At 32.6% G+C, this 24003-nt stretch overlaps 1 protein-coding gene across 4 annotated transcripts in view; it reads right to left on the bottom strand.

Annotated features, from left to right (window-relative positions):
- Window positions 1–6185: 6185 nt before the first annotated feature.
- LOC149259095 (uncharacterized) overlaps window positions 6186–24003 on the bottom strand; it is a 52230-nt gene continuing 34412 nt past the window's right edge. For all 4 annotated transcript variants that reach the window (XM_089417351.1, XM_089417342.1, XM_089417334.1 and 1 more), the window contains one exon: window positions 6186–6421. The gene's annotated coding sequence lies outside the window, so the exon portion shown is untranslated. The remainder of the gene's footprint in view (window positions 6422–24003) is intronic.

Consider the following 24003-nt stretch of genomic DNA (forward strand, 5'->3'; position numbering starts at 1 on the left):
TATATATATATATATATATATATATATATATATATATATAGATATATATACTAACAAACTAGAAGCATAATAACATATATATTAAATTCAAACACATCAATTAAAGACGATTTAAAACTTAAACACAATTTCAAGGCATAGACAAATAAATTTTAAAGAATATTTAAAATGAAAGATGTACACCTGCAACAAGTGAAGAAGGTCCACTATCCATAGCAAGATCACCAACAAGGACAAAAACACTACCTCTAACACTCTAACTTGTGTCAGAGGGAAGATCTAGGAGTGGAACAAACACTCCAGTATGGCTACGTGATCTAGGCTGACCATGTATAAAAAATCCCCCAACACTCCATTGGGCTATAGTTGGGGGGTGCATGGGAGATGGTTCTACAAATTACATATAATACAAATAAACTAATCCAAAAAATTGTTTTTAACATAGAAAGGATGTTGACAATAAAGCCATTTATAAACTTAAGTAGAATAATCTAGGCTTAAGTACTAAACTAAATAGATTGTCTATTTGCATAATTTATCAATCAAAGTACCGAGTTTCATGTAAACACAATCGAAAAATGTGATTGAAAATCTAGCTTAAACATTTTTTCCCATTTATAAATAATGCATTTTATTCATAGAGAGGAAATATGTAAATATATGTAAAAAATTGAAATAAACCTATTTGTAAAACTAATAAAACTCCATGCCAACCATATACTCCATAAAGAAAGTTCTTATAATGTTTGATTTTGAGACATGACATGTACTAGGTGCAAGCACATAAAGACAATGTTTCTAGTACAACACACTACATAATTAAACAATATGGTACAAGTTATAAAAGAGTCAAAATGCTTATATATTCACTTTAAATGCACTTTTCATCATGGATTTAATGTATGTATCAATGATGCATGGTTGAAACTTATATCTATATATATATGTATATGGCATTATATAGTTAAATAAAAATATAGGAAGTGTAAGTTACAAAAACATTACTTAACTAATCAATTTAATAAGGGTGGGAACTAAGAGATATACAGTGGTCATGTGTCATTATATTAAATAATTATACAAATACGAGTAATGGAATTTTTATGAAAAATTATAGTTTATAGATCAACTCAAGTCTTTAAAAAGTTGTTGAGCATCACCCATCTTTGTTTTTATGAGGAGCACATTATGTTAAATGGATATAAAACTATGTTAAATGTTATATATATGAGAGAGAGAGAGAGAGAGAGAGAGAGATATTATAACAATACGTATGTTATATATCTAATTATATAGTAATTTGTTATATACTATGTTATAATATATAATTATATATCTAGTTATGTTGTATATATATAATAGTTATAGTTATATTATACTTTACAACTTTATATATATAGTTATGTTAATTGTTCTACTAAATGTTATACATATTTATATTATATGTTACTTATGTTATATATAACTGTATGTTTTGTTTTTTTTATATATATATATAAGAATAGTGTTTTGGACTTTTAATTTCATTAAAATATTTTATTTAACTACAATTAATTTTATAAAACAAATTACTATATTTATTAGAAAATATTTAAAATATAAAATTATTTAAATTTAAAATAAAAAATGAAATAAAATTTCTTATTTCATTTAATTGAGGTTCACCATGAGCATGAATATTCATTATGTCAATTTAAACTTCCTAATTTATTTAATTTATTTATTTAATGTAGTTCTATAGTTTGATTGTTTTCTGTTTTGAAAATTTTTTGGGCATACTTCTCATCAAATTTGTTTGAAACTTAAAATGTATTTTTAATAACAAAAAATAATTTTTTCTTAAATTATTTCACTAAAATACTAAAAAAATCTTTAGAACGTAAAATAATTAAAAATAAAATTTATCATAGAAAATATTTATAATAAACATGTTAATATTGCAGATAATGTATACAATGAAATTTAAAAATAATAATTAAAACCTAAATTATAGGTTTTTTGGGTGCTTTTCAAGGGTTTTCTTGGTGGTTTTCTAAGTTGTTTTTTGTCTTCAAGGGTTTTTTTGGTGGTTTTTTAGGTTGTTTTTGTGGTTTTCAAGTGTTTTCTTGTGGGATTTTTGTGGTTTTCATGGTTAGTTTCATGATTTTTTTGTATTTTTTGTATGATAGGATTTTTTCAAATTAATTTATTTTATTTTGCAGAACAAATTAAACAAAAGAGATAAAAATGACAAGAAACCTACCTCGCCTTGAGCCTCCAGGTCATTGGTAGGGTTAATGGGTAGTTGGATTGAGTTCCTCCATCTCAGTTAAGCTTATAAATCTTTTGTCGAATTCCTTTTCCTCTCGCAGTCTGAGAAAAATGACCTATATAGGTCATGGCCAGGTTATTTGAATTAGAAATAATGCTCAATCAAGCCATAACTCTTGACTGATTCGTTAACTCAAGTTAGAAAACAACTCAACTAAGACTTTGTTTAAACGCTCAATCGAGAATTTTTTAAGCACCTCAACAACTTGATCGAGCACTTAAAATTTCTCGATCAAGTGCTTAAAATTACTCGATTGAGCATTCATTTTTCAGTAAAACATGCCCTCATTTTATCAAAAATTGTAACCCAACTCCATGCTTTGACCAAATCATTAATATCACTCTATGAATAATATTATTCTCATTAAATGTTTTATTTTCGGGTCATGGGGAAATGAGGTTGGGTCCAAGGAACCATAATCCTTGAGGGATTTCCTAACTAGTATGTTTGGCATAATAAACCCCAATCCACTACCTCTGATACCCATTCCTAGAATTATAAAGTGTGTGAATGCTAGATAAGCTCTAGGATGTTCCATTGTTGACCATAATATGGTATGCTCTGTGGATGGAATGGGCACATGGGACTACAATCCCTTGAACCTAGCGAAGTGCACTTTAATATATAGAAGAAAAGGTATCCTTAATTTTCTAGGGAAGTTGTTGGAGGGATTAGAATTTTTTGAAGAAAAAAAGCCCACTTCTAGTCTAAGGGGAATAAAATATTTCATGTCTATAGCCTAGAAAGAAACATCCTTATAATTTGAGTTTATGAAATAACTGTCCTTAATCAAGACTCTTAGATAAAATTATACTTTTGATGTTTCCAATTGAACTTTTGTAACTACATTGTAGAGGGATGGTCAACCACTAAAACAATTTTTTCATCAAGAGATTAGTTGACATTATCAAACCTTTTTTTATTCTATTACAAGAAACAATGACATATGCATGAAAATCACTCAAAAACTCTCTAAAGTCTTTAGGAATCAGTACTTCTATTTTATTTATGCCATTGGCATATTAGGTGGGAATTTTATTGGATGGAGTAAATACTCCTTCACTCTAAAAAATCCATGTGTCTTTACTATAGGACTAGAGACCACCTTTTTCTCTTTAGATCTAGGGAAATATCTCATAATGCTAAAGGTTTATGGTCCTTATATGGATAAGTCAAACTACCATGACATACTTTTAAAAATGAATAATATTGAAAATAGGTTGGTTGTGATGGGGTGTGACACATGAACTTCACCTTAGGAGCATTGAATATATGGGTATTGACTACCAAACTCAATCCCCTCTCTATAAATTTTATTAGAATATTGGAAGAAAGTGGTCTTTTGGATATTGAACCAATCAAGTTATCTCCCATTTATATCAACAAGAGAGTTGTGGAAGCTAAAATTACTAAGAGGCATGATATAATTTTGAATTTTGAATCCTTCCTAGATCACCTCATTAGGATCAAACAGTAGATCGCTATTGGAGGGGTGTCTAACCATAATCTTCTCATGTTATAAGTGGTTCCTAGAATTGAGAAACATATTAGTCCCTTTAAATTAAATCCATAGTGGATGAAGATGTGAGATTTAATGGAGAGGTTAAAAGTACTTTGGAAACCTTTTAATGTTAATTTAAGACTATCAACTACACTTGACTTCTAATAAATTTTTAATGAGGTAAGAATGAGATCTACTAATTGTGCAATGGACAAAAGTCTAAAAGATTATAGGGTTCCTAGAGAAATAGACGAACCGTAATAGGTGGTGTATAATAATGAGGGTTTTATATTTATGAATGTAGAACAGAAAATTGAACTAAAGGTATTGAAAGATAATATTAAGTGCATCTTGGTGGAAAAGGAAATAGAATGGAGACTCAAGAGAAGGACATTATGACTATAGATTAGGGATGAAAATACTTTCTTTCTTGCTTTTGTAGGTATTCTAATTGTAGAAAGAATACAATATATGTTTGTAACTTTCGATAAGATATATTGTACTTGGGGTACAAAATTCAAGAACATGGATTTTGAAGGAGTAAAGCATTTTTCCTCTATAGGTTGTCAAACCCCTTCCCTAATTTTGTAAATGAGAAGGATAATCAGGCATTAATAAAGGAGGTTGGAAAAGAATAATATATCAAACATTTTTTATATTTCATTTTCATATGCCATTATGAATTTATAGAGGAATATTATGAAGAAGGGTCAAAATATTAATTGGGATTGGAAATATATGGGAAGAGGAAAGTCTTGAAAAGGCCTTGAGAACTCGGTGTAACCAGATTTGAGATTTCCAAGATTAGAACTCTTCCACTTGACATAGTTTGGGGAGTATGGATTTCTATAAATATAAAGTTGTTTGAGGATAAAATATCATCCCCTCAAATGTGTTGTTCAATTCTCAAATATCTTAAATACTAACTCACAGGTGTATATCTTAAATCTTAACTCACAGGTGTAGGAAAAATCTATGTTTCATATAAAGGTGAAGTCACTAAGAATAAGTATATACCATGGGATTTTTTTGATTATGCACCATAGGGAACCCTCATAAGGGAGGTTTGAGAGGCATAATACACTTATATTTAGATCATAATATATGTTTTAAAGTTGGAAGTGGTCAATAAAATAAAGTTTTTTTTATCAATTAATGGATTTAAAGATGGCCTTGATACTAGCACAAGAATTTGGTCTAACGCAATTGTAAATTTTTGGAGACTTAGATCTAGTTAATGGATGTGAAAATAAATTGTCGTAAATAATTTTACATTACAAACCTTGTATGATAAAGTTGTCAATATACTAACATTTTTGTCATATACATATCTATCTCATATTTACAAGGAGATGAATGTACTAGAAATGGGCTTTCAAAAGCTAGAATTGGTATGGAATGTCAACCTAGATTGTATCGTTAATCGAGAATTGTCATAATGTATCATATAATCATGAATGATGGAATCCACTATATTACTTATAGTTTCTATCTCAATTTTTATTTCATGATAGGCTCTTACTAATCTTTTGATGGAAGATTTAATGTAGTTTGACAATTTGATTTTGTTTAAAAGGGATACTAATTTAACTAAAAAGGAACAACTTTTAATTATTTTATGATGATGGATTGGACACAAGAATATCATGTAAAGGGTTAAGAGACACTATTGTGATTGATTTCAAAAGGTTGTGTTTTCTATACGACCTGGGTTTGAAACTTTATGGATGTTAAGAGGCGATATCTAAATATATTGTCATGTTAAAGGTTGGTATGGTTTATGTTGGGTATTTTGTATTTAAGATTCTCTTGGGTTACCATTTCTTAGACCATAAACTAGTCTCGCAAATTATGGACACACTCGAAAAAAAAGATTATACAAAAGAATTAAAAATAGTGGTGAATGCCGTAAATATTTAACATTATATTTTTTCCTGTCAAAACTTTTTCTAAGAAACAAAAGTCCATTATAATGTTATTCATTCATCTCAACATTAAAAATCTACTAAATGTATAAGTGATTACCTTTCTTGTATTAAAATATAAATTATCTAAATAAAAATTTAAAATGATTACTATTTTAATTTTGTAATTTAAATATACTATAATATAATTATTTTAATTAATTAAAAAAATAACGTTATATTAATTTAGTCAATTAAATTAAATATAAAATTCAAATATTTAATAAAATAACATAATATTATATATAAAAAATAAAAATAAAAATTATAAGAATTACATTTTATTGCTTTCCACATCTCGCAATTTGAATATCAACGGTATAACAATAAATACTTATCCCTATTTTTGAAACACCTATAAATAACCCAGCAAAAATGAAATAACGAAATCTGATATAACATTTAAACATTTAAAAAAACCTATAATAATTCTTTAAATTCCACAATTTTACATAAAATATTCAAGGTATAATGAAAATAAGTATTATAACATTCGATATAAATAAGTAAATAAAATAAAAATGTAAATTAATTATTCTGTGTCTCTCTAGGTTTATAGAGAAGAATAAGTCCATCAAAGTAAGCATAGTGAATCTAGTACTCAAATATCTCGAAGAAGAATAAGTCCTTCAAAGTGAGCGTAGCCTGCACCATAACAAACACATTCACATAATTTTAGTTACAACGTGACCATATTTCTGACGACATGATGTGATGGTGAATAAGAAGTTAATTGTGTCTATATAAATACTATTGAAAATTATAAAATAATTCAAATTACCAAACCATAGCATTGGATTATCAATTGAAATTGAGAAATGAAATATTTCTTATTTGTAATTAATAGAAAATTTTCAGAATTTTCATAAAAAATATATCGATTTTCATAAAAAAATAAGTCTCCGTGTTTTTTGATATGTCAATTCTTAGGTTTACATTGATTTTTGAAGTGTTTTATTAGTAGAAAATTCAAGGTTTTAACACATTTAGTGATATAAATTTGAATTGTGCATAGTAGAATAAGAAAACAATCTAAAATTTTAAGTACACTTTTTTTTGGAAGTAGAAATGTGTCTATTACTTAAATTAATATTATGATTTCTATTGTAGTCCATATAAAATATAGCATAAAACTCATAAAAAAAGAGATATAATATTTAAGAAATATTTTTTTGATAATAGAAAATAGATAATTATGTTCACTTGTTTTTTCAAAGGGGTAACTTTCAAAAGTAATGTTTTAAATACAATCATAATTTTTGACATCACATTATATAACTTTTTACTCCAATTATCTATGGGCCCAATTATAATGAGAGAAAAAAGATTAAGATAATTGTGGGATTGCGCAGAAAACCAAGATTGGAAGTGCTTATGTACAGAGGAAATTTAAATTCTGAAAAGTTGATTGATTGGATTAATGCCATGGGTAAATATTTTGACTATGAATATGAGAAAAAAGTGAAATATGCAAATAGCATGATGAAAGTACATCCCACATTATGGTAAGACAACATGCAAGTAGATCAGAAGAGTAAAGGAAATAAGAATGTTACGAATTGGGAGTGGATGGTGGTGAAAGTAAAGGCTAATTTAATGCCTAGAGACTATAAATTAAATCTTTTTAGAGAAATGCAAAATAGGAAGGAAAAGGTATGTCTATGAGAGAATACACAAAACAATTTTATAAAATAGGATTAAGGATTGGTCATGTAGGAGAATATACTAAAAATGTATAAATATATATTACTAATTTGATATATGAAATTTAAGATGAGTTGAGTATTTTGTCTCTAAGAACTATTGAAGAAGCATACCAAGAAGCTCTTAAAGTGGAAGATAATCTAACAATGAAACAAAGCTAGAGAGGAAAGGGTCAAAGCATAGGTCCATTAAGAAGAGGACAATCAACTAGTCAAGCAATATTTCCACTTCAAAACGAAGAAGGTAGTAGTTCAGGACTATCAAATAAAATAGTCATCAAGGGATGAGATTTCAGAGGAAGAAGACTATATCAAAGGGTAGATGAAGATCCCTTGGTTTTATATGTTACACACGCAAAAAAGTCAACCACGAATCTAATGAATGTCAAAATAATTATTCTATAAATAAAGGAATCATACACATTGTTCAACTTGATACCAAAAGTGTGAAATCATCTAGACATGAGAATGCATGAGGAGCTTGAGAATCTTTAATGATGAAATGAATATTGTTAAAACCATCCAAGGAACTGAAGGAACTTCTGCAAAGAAAAAAATTATTCAAAACTATTTGTAAATCAAAATGTATTTGTTGTAAAGTTGTTATTGATAGTGGGGCTATTCACCATTTTTTATCTACGTAAATGGTGGAGAAGTTAGGTTTAGAGAAAACAATGCATCGTACTCCCTATAGAGTATCATGGATGTAGAAGGAACATCAAATATTGCTCAGTAAACAATGTGAAGTGAAATTTCATAGCATATGCTACAAGGACAAGGTACTTTATAATGTTATCCCCATGGATGTGTGCCATGTTTTATCAATCATGTCTTGGAAATATGATAGAAATAAAACACACAATGCAAGGAGAAACATCTACACTTTTGAAAAACATGGATAAAAGAATACACTATTTCCATTGACAGAAAAAGTGTATCGGTGGAAAGTAATCCTAAGGTGTTGCTACTTAATGGAAAGGATTTTTTGTAATGAATCAAACATGAGGAGGTAAATGTTTCTTTGGTTGATAAGCCTAAGGTAATTCTCACAACTACAAATTTGAATGATTTTCTTGAAAAAGTTAAAAAAACAATTGGATGAGTTTCTTGATATGGTATTTGATTATTTACTAGATGAATTGTCTCCCATAAGGAGTGTCAACCATCACATAGAGTATACTTTGGGTGCTAGTGTTCCAAATAAATAAGCTTATAAGATGGCTCCAAAGGAGAATGAGGAGATTACAAATTAGGTGGAAGAGTTATTGGATAAGGGTCTCATCCAAGAAATCTTAAATCCAAGTGTTGTTCCTATATTATTAACTCTAAGGAAAGATGGATGATGCAGAATGTGCACTGACTCCTGACTTATAAATAAAAGTACAGTAAGGTATAGATTCCTGTTACCTCGCACTGATTATTTATTGGATTGTTTAAGTGGTGTTAAATATTTCTCCAAAATATATTTGAAAAAACAATATCATCAAATATGATTTAGAGAAGGAAATGAATGGAAATTATTCTTTAACGCTAACAGTGGTCTATATGAATGGTTGGTGATGCCTTTTGGACTAAAAACTGCTCCTATTAGTTTCATGAGGTTGATGAATTAATCATCGAAATAATTCATATTAAACTTTTTATATTTTTATCTTGATAATATATTAACATATAGTTGGTCAAAAGAAGAACATTTCAAGCATCTTGAGATGGTTATGAGAAAATTGCAACAAGAAAAACTACTAGTTAATTTAAAGAAATGTAGTTTCATGAAGACATAATTAGTCTACTTGGGTTTTTTTGCATCAAAAGATGTCATAAAAATGGATCATGAGAAAATCAAGGCCATAATTAACTACCCTAAACTTACAAGGTAACAATATTCCATGGTTTGACACATTATTATAGAAAATTCATTATACTTTTAGTGGTATCTATGCTCCAATTGTGATAACTATCAGAGAAAGTAAATAGCCATTTTATTGGACAAAAGTAGCTAATAAAATATTTCAGTCGTTGAATAGAATAATCATAAAACAACCTATTTTAGCATTGCCATATTTTAACAAGATCTTTCAAATTTAGGCTAATGCTAGTGGAACTGCAATAGGAGTGGTTCTAAGCTAGGAAGGGAAACCAATTTTTTATTTATTAAATAATTGATGAATCCAAACAAAAATATTCCTCATATGATAAGGATTTTTATGTTATTATTCAAACACTAAGGAAATGGAGACACAACCTTCTACTTAAAGAATTTATCCTTTATATTGATAATCATGCTTTATAGCTTATCAATAACTAAACAAAATTGAACTGGAGACATGTTAAATGGGTTGAGTTTTTGTAAAACTTTACATTTATCATCAAATATAGAAGTGAAAAATCAGATAAGGGATTAGATGCATTGAGTTGAGTTAATATAATTCCACATGAATTCCAAGTGAGCTTTTTAGAGTTTGATTATTTGAAATATGTATAAAAATGACACAGATTTTAAAGAAGCCTAAATATATCGTGAAAACTTAGTAAGAAGAGGCAAAAACCCATGGGTATATTATACGATACAAAAAGTATTATTGTTCAAAGGAAGTCGATTACGGATTCCAAAATATTCAATGAGGGAAATATTGTTGAAAGAAAAGCATAATGCACAATTCATGACGTATTTTGGATGAGATAGTACTTATGCATAGTTACATTCATTTTAGATTTAGCCATATATGTAGACAAATGTAAAAATATTTGTTGATAGATGAAATGTATGTCAGTATGAAAAAGAAAGTAGTCAAAATACTGGATTATAATAACCATTACCAATTCCAGATTTACCATGAGCCTTTTTAAGTATGGACTATATGCTAAGTATGTCAAAAATTCATATATGTAATGATTTAATCTATGTTTTTATTGATATATTTTCAAATGATACACTCTATACCTTGCAAAAAGATAAGTGATACAATTAACATTGCAAAATTGTTCTTCAAAGAAGTGGTCATATTACATTGATTGCTAAGAAGTATTATTGATAATAAATATACCAAAATTTTGGACCATTTTTGGGGGATTTACTGAAAAATTTAGGAACCAATTCAACTTTAGTTCAAGGTACCATCCTTCGACTAATAGAAAAAAAAAATTGTGGTAAACATAAGCCTGGAAAATATCTTGAGATGTTTAGTAAGTGAACATCCAAAATAGTGGGATCAGGTACTTGATCAGGAAGAAATTGTACATAGTGACTCACCTAAAAGAAGTACAAGATTAAGTCCATTCAATCTTTTACAAAATGCACGCAAGAGAAATTTATGAGTTAAGGAATCTTGTGAAACAAGAATTAGGAAGTGTTGATGGTGGAGATTTGGTAGCTAGTATGTAGGAATTATAGCTAGGAACCAATTATAAAAAATTAATAGCAAGTACAAACAAAGATAAGACTAAAAAATATGAAAATTGCATTTTGAAGTGCACAATTTGGTTATAGAACACCTTTCTAAATGGGTATTTCCTAAACGGGAGAATAATAAATTGAAACTTAAGAAGATTGAACCATAGAAAGTCTTGAGGAAATTATCCTTAAATGCTTATGAAATATAACAACCCAAAAGCATTGGAATTTCTCCAATCTTTAATGTTTCATATTTGAACCCATTTAAGGAGTTAGTAAAAGTTTCAACAGATGTATCTATTAGTGATGAAATTCAAGCCCCTAAATGGGAAAATAAACTACCTCCAACACCAACAAGTATTGCAGGATTGCACATAACAATGTTGAAGTCAATGTAGGGAATGCAACAAATATTTTTCATGCTAAATCTCAAAGTATTTGGTTAGCATGCAATTAACAGATATGGAAAACACAATGAACACTAAGACAATAAAAATAGATCAAGATTTCTTTACGAGAAATATAATATCCAGGGATTCCACTAATTATAGAGATGTGACAAACATTTTTTTTATAAGTAAAACTATTCTATTAATATGAAACAAAATATAATCACATCGAGGCTTGGGCCTCAACAGTACTGAACATCAGTTATCAAAAGATATAACCCTCTAATCTAGACTACCCCATCGATGGGGAAACCAGTCCATGAAGGCAGAAAAGAACCCACATTGGGGTTATCAGTTTTAACCAAAAAATATCCAACATTGCAAAAAAAATAAGGAAAGTTTTGACAAAACAAAAAAAAATAGAAATTATCCAGTCAGTAGAAGAAACACCCAGCTGGAAGAAGGGCAACACCAAGTGTCAATCCTGGAGATCGTCTAGGGTAGGCTCTTCCTCGATAAGACATGCATACTTGTACCACTCCTCCTCCTCAGCTATCGTGTTGTTTTGAGTTCCACGAGCAAGTTGAGTGCCAATGGAGATGCATGCTACTGCATGCAGGCCAGATGTGTCTCCCACTCTACATCCTTGTGCCTGTATGTCTCCAATTCTGCCTTCAGAAGCCTGCTAACTACCAACCATCTCCTTGCCATGCGAGGTGGTATCATCCTCGACCAGCTGCTGCTTGCCTGGGTCGGGGGCGCTCCTGTTCCTTTGAGCAACTCTCTGCTGCTCACCATTGTTCTCTCGTGGAGCTTCCTGTGGGTCATTTTCCTCAGAGAAAGTGATGGTGGCTATGGCAGTGATAACAATCCTATGCACGGTGCTGCGGAAAGGAAATTGTGTCATGTGGGGAGTGGGATGAGGGAGAAGGGGAAAATTGGCTATATGAATAGCAGTGTCCCTCCTGCCTGCACCTTGGAGCTGAGCTCATCCTCTGCCACTACGGGTATCAGGATACCGGCCAGAGAAGGAGCTATGAGGATTTGGGATGTTAGGATAGGAAGAGGGAGAGTAAGATTCTGGGCAGAATCTAGGTGTCGCAGGAGGATAGATGCCTCCACCACGACTGCCCCCTCCCCTGCTACACATTCGGTGGCAGATGCGAGCCATGGCGGAATTCGATGCAGAGCTATCAATGGGGAGATTGGAAAAATGACTGAGCAGAGAGTGAGCAGAGGAAGTCTAAGCTCGAGTCAGATTGTAGAGCCTGGTGTGGGAGAAATGATACCCATTACCAAGGTCTACACAGCTGAGCAGCCAGCAGTGGCTTCTCATGACTATGCGAGAACAAGGCTCTACTGCCTAAGGAGGGGAAATGTTGTAGAGTAGGGGGAGGAGGAATAGTGTTATGGTCTGTGGAGGCCATGATTATGTGTGCGATGGAGAGATCTCAACCTGAGCACCCATTTAATGTAGCCTACAAGGCACCATGAATTCCTTTCAGGTTAGCATGAGAAGGGACGCATGCGGCCATGTGGCCAGTCCTCCTGCCACCCGTCCATCTAATCACCATTAATGGCATGGTTATCACCCACATCTGGGTGCTCTTCTTCACCCTGAACCGTTTCAATCTGCACCAATTCATTGTAATCCTTTAACTAGAGTGCAGTGGCAATTGTATTAAGCGAACCTACATGTAGAGTTCGTCCACTATCCACTCCTATGTTAGCTAGAAGAAAAACCACTTTGTTCCCATCCCTACAGATGTGTTTGAAAGTGACTTCTCTGTGGCTGGAGAGCCATTGTTCGATGAGCTCTAATCTTTCCGCCAATCTCCAGCTGCTGATCACTTTGTATGCCGTTGTCCCCTGCAGAATTTGATTAACCATGTTAATGAGTATCTGAGAATCGCCTTCGATTAAAAGTGGGAAGAAACCATAAAGTTGAGCTAGGAGAAGCCCCTGCCATAACCCTTCTAATTCAGCCAAGTTATTCATATCCCATCCACTTGAGCCTATGAAGGTTAGAAGGGGTATGCCTTTATGATCTTTGAAAAATCCTCCATATCCTGCTTTGCCCATATTTCCTTTAGAAGCTCCATCGAAGTTAAGTTGTATCATATGTTGGGGTGTAAGTAGCCATTTTTTCTGGAATCTTGCTTTGTGAAGAGGGTTTACCATGATTTTCCTGCGCTTGGTTCCACTGAAGGTTCCAGTTTGCCCATATATTATGTTCCTATAGAATGGAAGGAAAGTCTTCTTCATACCAGGTTTGAAGCATTGAGGTTTTCAGAAGGTTTTAGCAAACATTGTTCCATATGACTTCTAAAGGTGAGGATTGGTCCTTGAAGATGCGACGGTTTCTTTCCATATTGTCCACATGAGAAGACCTAGGATAAGTTTCCATAAAGAGTTTAACAATTTGCTCTTATATGGATTGATTGCCCAATTGCGTACAGTGTTGGTGATATCCTCTTTAAGTCATCCGTCTTTTTAGCATCTGAAGCTTAATTTTCCCATAGTCTGTTTGCCAATGGGCATGATTTCATGAGGTGCACAGTGGTTTCTTCCTCTTGTTTGCTATTAGGACACATGGAGGGCCCATGAAAGCTTCTTTTCCATAGATTGTCCCAAGTGAGGATTTTATTTTGATAGAGAAACCAGAGGAAAGTGGATACTTTTGGCCAAATGTTGGGGGCCCAAACTTTGTTCCAAAGAGGATCCTTGACTATGTGATTCCTTATAATTATATTGTATGCCTCGTGTGTAGTGAAGGTTCCTCTTGCCTCGTAACCCCATCTAACTATATCCTTATTATCGGAATAACATTTTTTCCCATTAGAAAGTTTTGCCTCCAAATTCTTCTGAATGGATTCTGTGCCATGCCTAATGATGTGGTTCGAGCTTATCCAATATCTATATCCCTGTGTGAGAGTGGGCCTCTAGTGTTGGTTGACCTTTTCCATCAGTTGCTCTTCCCATTCCGGTATTTGGTGGGGTTTGATCAAGTCCCTCAACTTGGGTTGTTGCTGCCAAGAGTCTTCCCAGAACCTTGCATTATTACCATCCCTAACTTCCCAGAAGCTATGCTGTTGGATTAAATCCTTGTGTTGTTTAGTGGCGTTCCAGATTAAGGATCTTGAGCCAACTTCTGTGAGTCGAATTAGATCATCTGCTGGACGATTATTGGCATATTTTGTTGTCTAGAGGATAGCCCAGGGAGTATGCGGCACCAAGATCCATTACCACCAGATGCATGCCCCATGACAGCATTACCATGTTGAGGATCACGAAGCCCAATACCTCCAGAGATTTTTGGAAGGCATACTGTGTCCCATTTCACTAGTGCCCATTTTTATTTTTTCTCGAATTTCCCCACATAAAGGTTCTCTAAAGATGTTTGATCTCCTTGAGTACCCATTTGGGCGCTACTAGAACTAAAAAAGATAAAGAGGCATGGATTGTAGGACAGCTTTGATTAAGACTAGACAACTCACCATATTGAGTGCTATGTAAGTCTAGGAGGAGAGACGAGCTTACAATTTTTCCAAGAGTAGTTGCCAAGATGAGTGCTTTAAAGCTGTATCATTCATGGGAGCTCCCAGATATTTGGAAGGGAGGGAGGCTATTGAGAATCCAAGGATACGATCTATTGAAGATTGAGTGATAGCAGGGGTATGAAAGAAAAAAATTGGGATTTAGCCTTATTAATGCTAGCTCTATAGGCATCCAAGAACTCAGTTAAAAGGGATTTTAACTTAAGAGCTTCCTAGATTGAGGGATGGCCAAATAGCATTTTATCATCCACAAATTGATGGTGAGTAAAAGCAGGGGAGTTGGGAAAGGAGAGGCCTCTTAGTTGCTAGGAGTGAAGAGCTTCTTGGATGTTTCTTCCAAGCCCTTCTGCCATAATGACGATCAGGAAAGGGGATATGGGATCGCCTTGTCGGATGCCTCTGGAGGGGTGAAAGGGGGTGGAAGGGATTCCATTGACCAGAATGGAGAAGAAGGTGGAAGTAATGAGACTCATGACCCATCTAACCCGGGGGGAGAAACCAAAGGCAATTATCATCTTTTGAATATAATTCCATCTTAAACTATCAAAAGCTTTAGAGAGGTCAATTTTAAGAAGCATACCTACTTTTTTGGATTGCTTCAAGGAATGAATAATCTCGTGAGTGAGAATGATTCCATCTGTAATTTTCCAGCCTTCCACATATCCTGATTGCTCTAGCGATATGAGTAGTGGTAGCAGTGGCTTTAGTTGTAAGGCAATAACTTCGGAAATGATTTTGTAAATGACATTATAAAGAGCGATAGCCCTGAACTTATCAAGAGTCTCAGATTGCACTTCCTTGGAGATGAGGCAAATGAAGGTCGCATTCATAGAGGGAAGCATCCATCTATTAGTCCTGGATTCCTCAACAACCTGCCAGACCTCCTCTTTAATTAGATCCCAGAAGTTATGGAAAAAATTGGAAGTGAAACCATCAAGGTTAGATGCCTTTCCTTCTTTTAATTGTCGCAATGCATTCTCCACTTCCTGTAAAGATATTGGCCTGAGGAGGAGCAGATTGTGTTCCTCTGTTATGATTTTTGGAATATTCAAGGTAATCTTCTCTATGGCTGGCTGTCTATCTATCTGAGGTTCTTGATGTACCTGGTTAAAATAAGTAAGGAGCTCTTGTTCTACATCCTCATGTTTTTCTAATTGTTCTCCTTGCTGATTCTGGATGTGAGTGATGTTGTTGTGCATTCTTTTTTGGATAGTGGTGTAGTGAAAAAAAAAATTTGTTTCTTTCGCCCTCCTTAAGCCATCTAACTCTTAATTTTTTTTTTTCCAAAGTATTTCTTCTTGCTTTTTTCTTTCTGATATTTATGTTTCAAGGTGTTTTTCCTGCTCTAAGAGTAACTCGAATCTTCCTTCCGTAATGATCATCTACTGTAGTCTTTTCATTTCTTGATCTAGAGCATTTTGTGCTTGGAAGATATTGCCAAAGGTAAGATGATTCCATTGCTTGATGTTGTTTTTGAGATTTTTGAGTTTTTGTTGGAATTGATACATTTTTTAGGCATCCGGGGGTTTGAAACTTTTTCAAACAATGTTTATCAGGTTGTTGAAGTCTGGATGTGTCATACAAAATGATTCAAAGCGGAAAGGCTGCCTGAGAGAGGTAAGATCGAAGCCAATAAGTCTCCTCTGAGATGGATTACATTATCGGAGAGCAAGAATCGATCCAATCGAGAGGCAATTTGATGTGTACCTGCTCATTTGTTATTCCAAGTGTAGATTCCATTGTTGAATGGCATATCTATGAGCCAGTTGTTTTGGATGAAATTTTTTAGATGAATTCTTTCATTATCCAATTTGGTAGGACTGCCTCCTCTTTTTTCTTCCAGCTTTGTAATCATATTGAAATCTTCTCCTATAATCCACAGTGGATGAGTTCTGTCAGAGTTGATCAGAGATAAAGTGTTCAAAATGTCTATGTTATGCATTGCCTCCTGGGGGAAGTAGACATTGGTTAGGTGACCATGCACATTTGTCCTTATAATATGAAAGGTGGCTTGAATGAAGTGCTTACTCGCATGAATGTTAGTAAGCGTGATAGCTTGGTCATCTCAGACTATTGCTAAGCCTCCTAAGGCACCTGAGGCATCTGCTGCCACTGCTTTACTTCCTGGCCATGCTTTTGCAAGGGTTTGATCCAGTGTTGTAGAGTTACATTTAGTTTCTTGCATGAAGAAGACTTGGGGTTTCTCCTGCTGAATCATGTTTTTTATCAATCTGTATTTCCCTAGGTTGTTGAGCCCTCTAATATTCTATGAAATGAGCTTCATGATGCATTGTTGAGTAGGGGGTTGTAATACTTTGTAAGCTTGGAATATCTTCCTGATTCCACCAACATTTCCCCAATGCAGATGGTTCTTTGAAGATCTGTTTTCCTTCCTCTTTTTTTATTGTCTTTAGGAATGTTTTTGCCATCCCATTGACTTCCAGGCTGAATGCCTAGGGTTCTTTGCTGTTGTGCTCTGGAAAGGATGACTTCCAAGTTTTCCAGCTGTCTTTCTGGGATCTTGTCATATTCTTTTGTCTTGCAAGCTTGTTCTAATCAAAGTATGTCCAGATCTCCTATATCTATGCTTTCCAGCTCCACTTCCATGTGTTGGGCTTCACTCCTTTCCTCTGTTGTTTCTGTTACAGTCGTGGTTTTTGGCTGCATATTGTCGACGTCCATGCCCTTAGTGTTCCATTTCGGGATCATGTTGGGTGAGGAGGAGGTGAGATTTAAGGATTACTCAGGCTTTTGCACCTTTTTTGAGCCAGTGGGAGTGAATTGTGATGTCATATTGGGTATTTCCTCAGAATGAGTAGGATTCTCAAAGTTATTTAGATCCGGCTAGGCTGGGGTCTCAAAGCTATTGTTGGTGGATGGCATGGAAGAATTTCCAACAGGTCTTTAGGGTTTGAAGCAGGTTTTTTGTGGTTCTTTTTATGGTTGGTGACTTTAGTAAATCCTTTCGAGTGAGGTTTATCTGAGGAGGAAGAGGTCGAGGTTTTCAGATTTAAAGGACAATACCGAAATAGATAGCCAAGGGCATGACATTTTCTACATAGAAATGGGACATCTTCATAATCAATTGACTGAATCCATTCAAAATCATCATGATATAGACTTACCGCATCTGGAAGAGCCTTGCTTAAATGCATATAGATGCAGATTCGAGCATAGGAAGTATATCTTCTGAGTTTTGTCTCCTCCGCAGTTTTGATGAATTCCCCTAGACCATTTCCAATATCTTGCAGTGAATCTTCATCCCAGTACTCCAATGGAAGGGAATAGAGGCGGATCCATACTGGTGCCCAGCTTAGATCTTCTTTGTCTAGATTGAATCTTTCAATCTAGTCTCTCAGATATAGGCCAGCTACATTAAAAAAGTATGGTCCTCCATCGAGGACTCTGTTTCAATCTTCTATACAGTTGAAAACTGTTGTAAAGAATCCCTTAGGCCCCAACTGCAGGGTAATGTGCCCTTTCGGTTTCACTTGGCTGCGATCCATCTATGCAAAGCTTTCTCTATAGGCCAGAAGCCTATAAATTTCCCTATCAAGGTGTAATCCTTCATGAACTAGATTTGAGTATTGATCGAGTGACTTAGGAGCTCAATCTTAGGTCTTTCAGTTGCAACAGCCTTACAGGTAGTCGATGTTGCTTTGGGAGCCGCATTTCTGTATGTGTTGTCCGTCGGTATATCAGGTCCTGTTCCAGTTTCTTCCTGTGCCTCTTTCCTGACATCTTCCATGTGTGTCTAAATGTTTTCACCATCATTAGGGGGAGGCGCCATATCCCCCCCCTGGGGGAAGTCCATGATTTTCGTGCTATTCCTTGTTGTTTGTTGTTTGTCATATTGCTGGAGGGCAATGAAAGAGTCGTCGTAGTCTGTGTAGGTCTGACCCAAACCCTAAACATCCATGTTCGCTCCTCTCACTCAATTAGCATTATACGTCCAAGTTTCATGTTGTTGATAGATGTGACAAACATTAACATATCATATAAATATCAATTAAGTATAAACTAATAAGTCATGAAAAGTAATCTTTGTCAATTAAGACATGACTATTCATGACAGGGCACTTTTCCTAGTATATAAACAAGGCTCTCATTTATAACCGAATATCATCTTATATCTCTAATACATTCAACATTCTTATATATAAATATTACTTGTCTTATAAATGGATACTTACATATTCCAAATATTCTGAATATTCCATTGCATATACAAACCATGTTCACTATATTGGTGTTAGAGCCACATTTTCTAATCCCCAAGATTTTGGTGAGGTTTTAGTCGCACTCATAAAACATTTTGGCATTTCTCGAGTGCTAACATCCGCGATGAAGCGCGCACACACACACACACATATATAGATAGAGAGAGAGAGAGAGAGAGAGAGAGGGAGATTTTGGTCATTTAAAAAGTACAAACAAATATGAAGTTTCTCTTAAAAAAATAAAAAATAAAATAAAATAAAATATGGTCATTGGCCATTAAATATTAAACCAAAAAAAATGAAGGAAGACACACACACACACACATATAATGATGATGATGATGATTAACATCCACTAAGATCAATATGGTCTATTGAGCCTTAAGAAAGAAGCGATTAATTGAGACTATTTAATATTTTATTTTGTGATAAAAAGGAAGGGAGAGCAACATTTTGAGGTCATTGTAGTTTTGTTGACTGAACAAGTTAGGAAGGTTGGTAGTGTGAAAAATGTTTTGAAAAGGTGAACTAATGTGAGTAAGGTTCGGGCAATCCAAGAGAAAGTGTTTTTCATCTTCGACTCTCGTAGTATCACAGAGGAGACATATTCTTTCATCCGAAGGTGTTTTGGGAATAGACCAATACTTGGTTTCACTCTGGAGCTCATGGGAAATAGTTCTTATCTTTGCAATGTTCATTTGCTTTTTCACACTGGTAAAGACAAAAAGATAATTCTGGTTAACTAAAGTGGGGTTGATCACCTCCTTATCATACATTAGATTCCTTTTCCTCACTAACTCTTTATCACTACACAACTATCCTTAAATTTGGAAATAATGGTGTTTTTAATATTAACCTTATTCTCTGAGATCATCTCCTTCTTTATCCCCCGATGTTCAAGATAGGACTTGGAATCCTTAGGTCAACCTCACTTAAGCAGAGTATGGGAGTTTTGACTACAGTTAAAAGCAATTTTGAGAAGTGCTTCCATATTGTAAATCTTAATATATATGTGTAAAATTGAATATATATATATATAAATGAAAATGTATAAAATAATTAAAAATATATATAAAATTAATATTAAAAAAATTATATATAAAAATAATAATAATAGATAATTATGGAAGCCATCCTCAGCCACGGCCTACCTACCTTGTTTCAGCAACCATCCCATAAACAAACAAAAAATGCAATAATTAGTTTATTCAATGTCTAGGTTATAATTGTTGTTACAAGTGAAAGGATCCAAAGTCGAAGTATAAGCTGCAAATATGCTCGTTCAAACTCATCATTGAGGGTTTGAAGACACTACAACTCAAAACCATGCACACGTCAACAAAAAAAAAAAAAAATGGAATCAATTATGGCATCCACCAACGCCATGCCACTAAAGATTTTGGCTTCAATGTTGTGTGCATATTGAAACAGTGCAAGGAAAAAATATCAGCTAACATAAAAATCGTGAGTTGTGCACAATTTGCCATCTACATGATCAACGTTGACGCTGAGGTTAAATCTACAATTTAACCATAGAAATATCAGAAGCCACAACCCACGGGTTTATAATTAATGGTTTTTAACTCTCCTGTTATCAACGTTGACGCCGAGGATAGACCGATGGATTAACCTAAATACCAAAAATTACAGCCTAATACTGCCAGTTCACAATTAATGCTTTAAATTAAAATGGAATAAAAGGCTGGCGTGGAGTGTTTTCAATGTTTAAGATCAGTGAAACCATAGAAGGTGATTATATGAAAAAAATAATTAAAAAATAAAATATTAAGAAAGGAATAAGGAACATAATTAATAGACCATTAGTTTTATTTCAATAGGGTTAAGAGGAGGAGGGGTTATTCAATAAATAAACTAAAAAGAGAAATATTAAAAAAAAAAAGGGTGATTTTAAAATTAAGTTAAATAAACAGGAAAAAGAAAAAAACCAATTAAAATATTATTAAATTATTGTCCTAAGAATATTACACTAGAAAAAAAATATATAAGTGAAAATAAGTACTTCTAAAAATAAAGTTAATTAAACTTTTCTAAGCGATATATATATATATATAAAAATATAAATATATATATATATATATATATAAAGTAACTAACTAATTTATTTATAGAAGTATTTTTTTCACTTATAAAAAAATTTCTTCAAGTTTTTTTTCACTTATAAAAAATATTTTCAATTTTTTCCACTGATAAAAAAAGGGTAATTGGAGAAAAATTGACATTGTGAACTTTGAGTTTCACTTGTAAGTGAATGTTTTGGCCTAAATGTTTTTTTATGATACGAAATTTATGTATCTCTCGATTTTTTAGAAACTATAAAATATGTTGGTTAATATGTAGGAAATTATTTAGTACAGAAGAACATTAAGGTAATACATAGACACAAATAGAAAGATTAGAGGAAGAAATTGCAGAACTTGAACAAAAAAACAAGGCATAAGAAAATAAAAAGTCATTAGAAAATGATGGAGAAAATTTTCATCTAATAGACCATAGTCAAAAATCAGTCGCAAAGGTCAAGAATATCAAAGCTACAAAACAAAAATTAGAACAAGAAAAAGAGTGTCTCCAAAAGAAATTTAACTTGAATATATGAGAGAAAGAAGAAGAAAATGTGTGCTTAAAAAACCTTATTCAAAGGTTATTAGAATGAATCAAAAATTTAAAATATGAGAAGCTTGAACATCAAAATAAAGGTGAATCAGGAAAATGAAGAAGTTTTACATCTCAGAAATCATAATCAAAGTTTACTCACTCAAAGTAAGAAAATTAAAAATGATAAGAAATTATTAGAAAATAAATTATATATATCACATATATTTTCATTTATTATCAAAAATAATATTTTATTATTCTAACATTCAATTTCATATTAAATATTTTAGAAGTTTTTAACGTTCATAGTAGATATTTTATTATTTTTTCCTTTAACGTTCATTTTAAATAAATCATTCATTTTATATCCTTTATAACTAATCTAATATCTATATATATATATATATATATATATATATATATATATATATATATATATATATATATAGTGTGCTTGGATCAAAGAATTCATATAAGCCCTAACGATGAACCACACTACGCAATTGGAAACGTGTTGACCCAAAAAAATGAGTTGTGATTTGATGGAACATTTCTCTTACAAACACTATGACTCATAGAAATTTGCACTTTGAGTATCGAAATCTTCAAACATAACAATCCAACTTAAATAAAAGGGAACACACATTGATCGTGATAATATCATGACTGAGAAAGGATCTAATCCAATTGAACTCAAAATGTACTTAGATGTTCTAGTTCAAATGACAAATATTTCAAGTCAATATCCAATGATTAACTAAGTGATTCCCATATGTGAAGGAAAATAGATACCTTAAGTAAATCAAGGAATCACCAGAAATAAGGTAAGGGTAAATTAGATAATAAAAAATTCCTTATCGACACCCAAATCATAAAAACAAGCATCTCAACCAGTCTGCATATGCATTCACTCATACCATAAATAAGTGATTTACATTCCAAAGAATATCGATGTCACCATAATCCAATCTTATAATAACCATTAATCTCAAGTTTCCAGTAATCACAAAATTCCGCATAAGATTAATTTGGGACGATTAAATCATTTTGTAGTATGACAATTTTGTACCACACTCAAAAGTTCAGATCATATTGTATCATTGAAGATGATAGTTCCGAGATGAGAAGACATTCAAGACAGAGAAATGTATCAAGCATTTTCATCAATTAGCTTTGAGAACAAAAATTTTCTAAAGAGGAAGGTAATGTAACAAACATAAATGTATAATATACAATAATAATTAATATGTATAAACTAATATGTTATGAAATAACATGTTTTTTGGTTGAGACGTGACTATTCATGAATAGGAACTTTGTCTAGTATATAAGTAGGGCCCTCATTTGTAACCAAATATCATCTCACATCTATTATACATTCAAGATTCTTAATATAAATATTACTTGTCCTATAAATTGATATTTACATATTACATATATTCTAAATATGGGATATTAAGATAGTGCAATAGCGGCCATGTTATATTAAACCAAGAGAAAACTAAAGGTATAAGGAAAAATCTACAAAAAGTTGGATGTGGCTTTCATATGCCTAATATAACATAGAATCTAAGTCTCTCCAATTATTTTTATAAATAAAAATAGTGACAATTTGAGAACATATATAAAACATCCCTTCCCATCACCTTTCACTAAAGAAATCCTAGAGCGTATCACAAGAAGGAAGTTTGCTCTTTCATAATGGCTATTTAGAATAGAATAAAGTGTCCATACAAGAAAAGGATAATAATTTGGCTGATTTTGTAACCAAATGGGGAAATTATGCCTACCTACATTTTCCTTTTGGTTTAATTAATTTGCTAACTTGCTTCACAAGAACAATCATGGATATCTTCAAGGATTTTATTCATAAATTCGTAGAACTCTACTTTGACAATTGGTAACTACTTAAGTGTATAAATAATAATATTTCTAACATAGAAATGATGCTCAACAAGTGTAAGAAATCAAGAGGCCCCTAGAAGCTGAGATAGTGATCAATGCAAAAAAATTAAAAATCATCATTTATTCCCTGTATTCATCCTCCCCAAGGAAATTTCCCAAGCACAACTCCTGCTCTTTCATTGAAAGTACAAATTTTGTCTTTGAAAAAATGGCATACCACCAAAGACATTGAATCTACTATAATTGTGATGAAATATATGCTCTTGGCCATAGTTGTAAACCCTAACCAAGGACATAATTACCAATGAGACACTAGATGTATATGTTTATCACATCAACACTCATACTCAAATAGATATAAAACCTCATTTTCCTCATGAGGAATCCCTAATTTCCATAAATAGATTATTAGGTATTTCAACTTCACGAATCTTGAAACTCCTAGGATA

The sequence above is a fragment of the Pinus tabuliformis genome, chromosome 6 (genome assembly GCF_031772625.1).
Source record: "Pinus tabuliformis cultivar Carrire ecotype Pingquan chromosome 6, CPIR1, whole genome shotgun sequence".
Lineage (NCBI taxonomy): Eukaryota > Viridiplantae > Streptophyta > Pinopsida > Pinales > Pinaceae > Pinus > Pinus tabuliformis.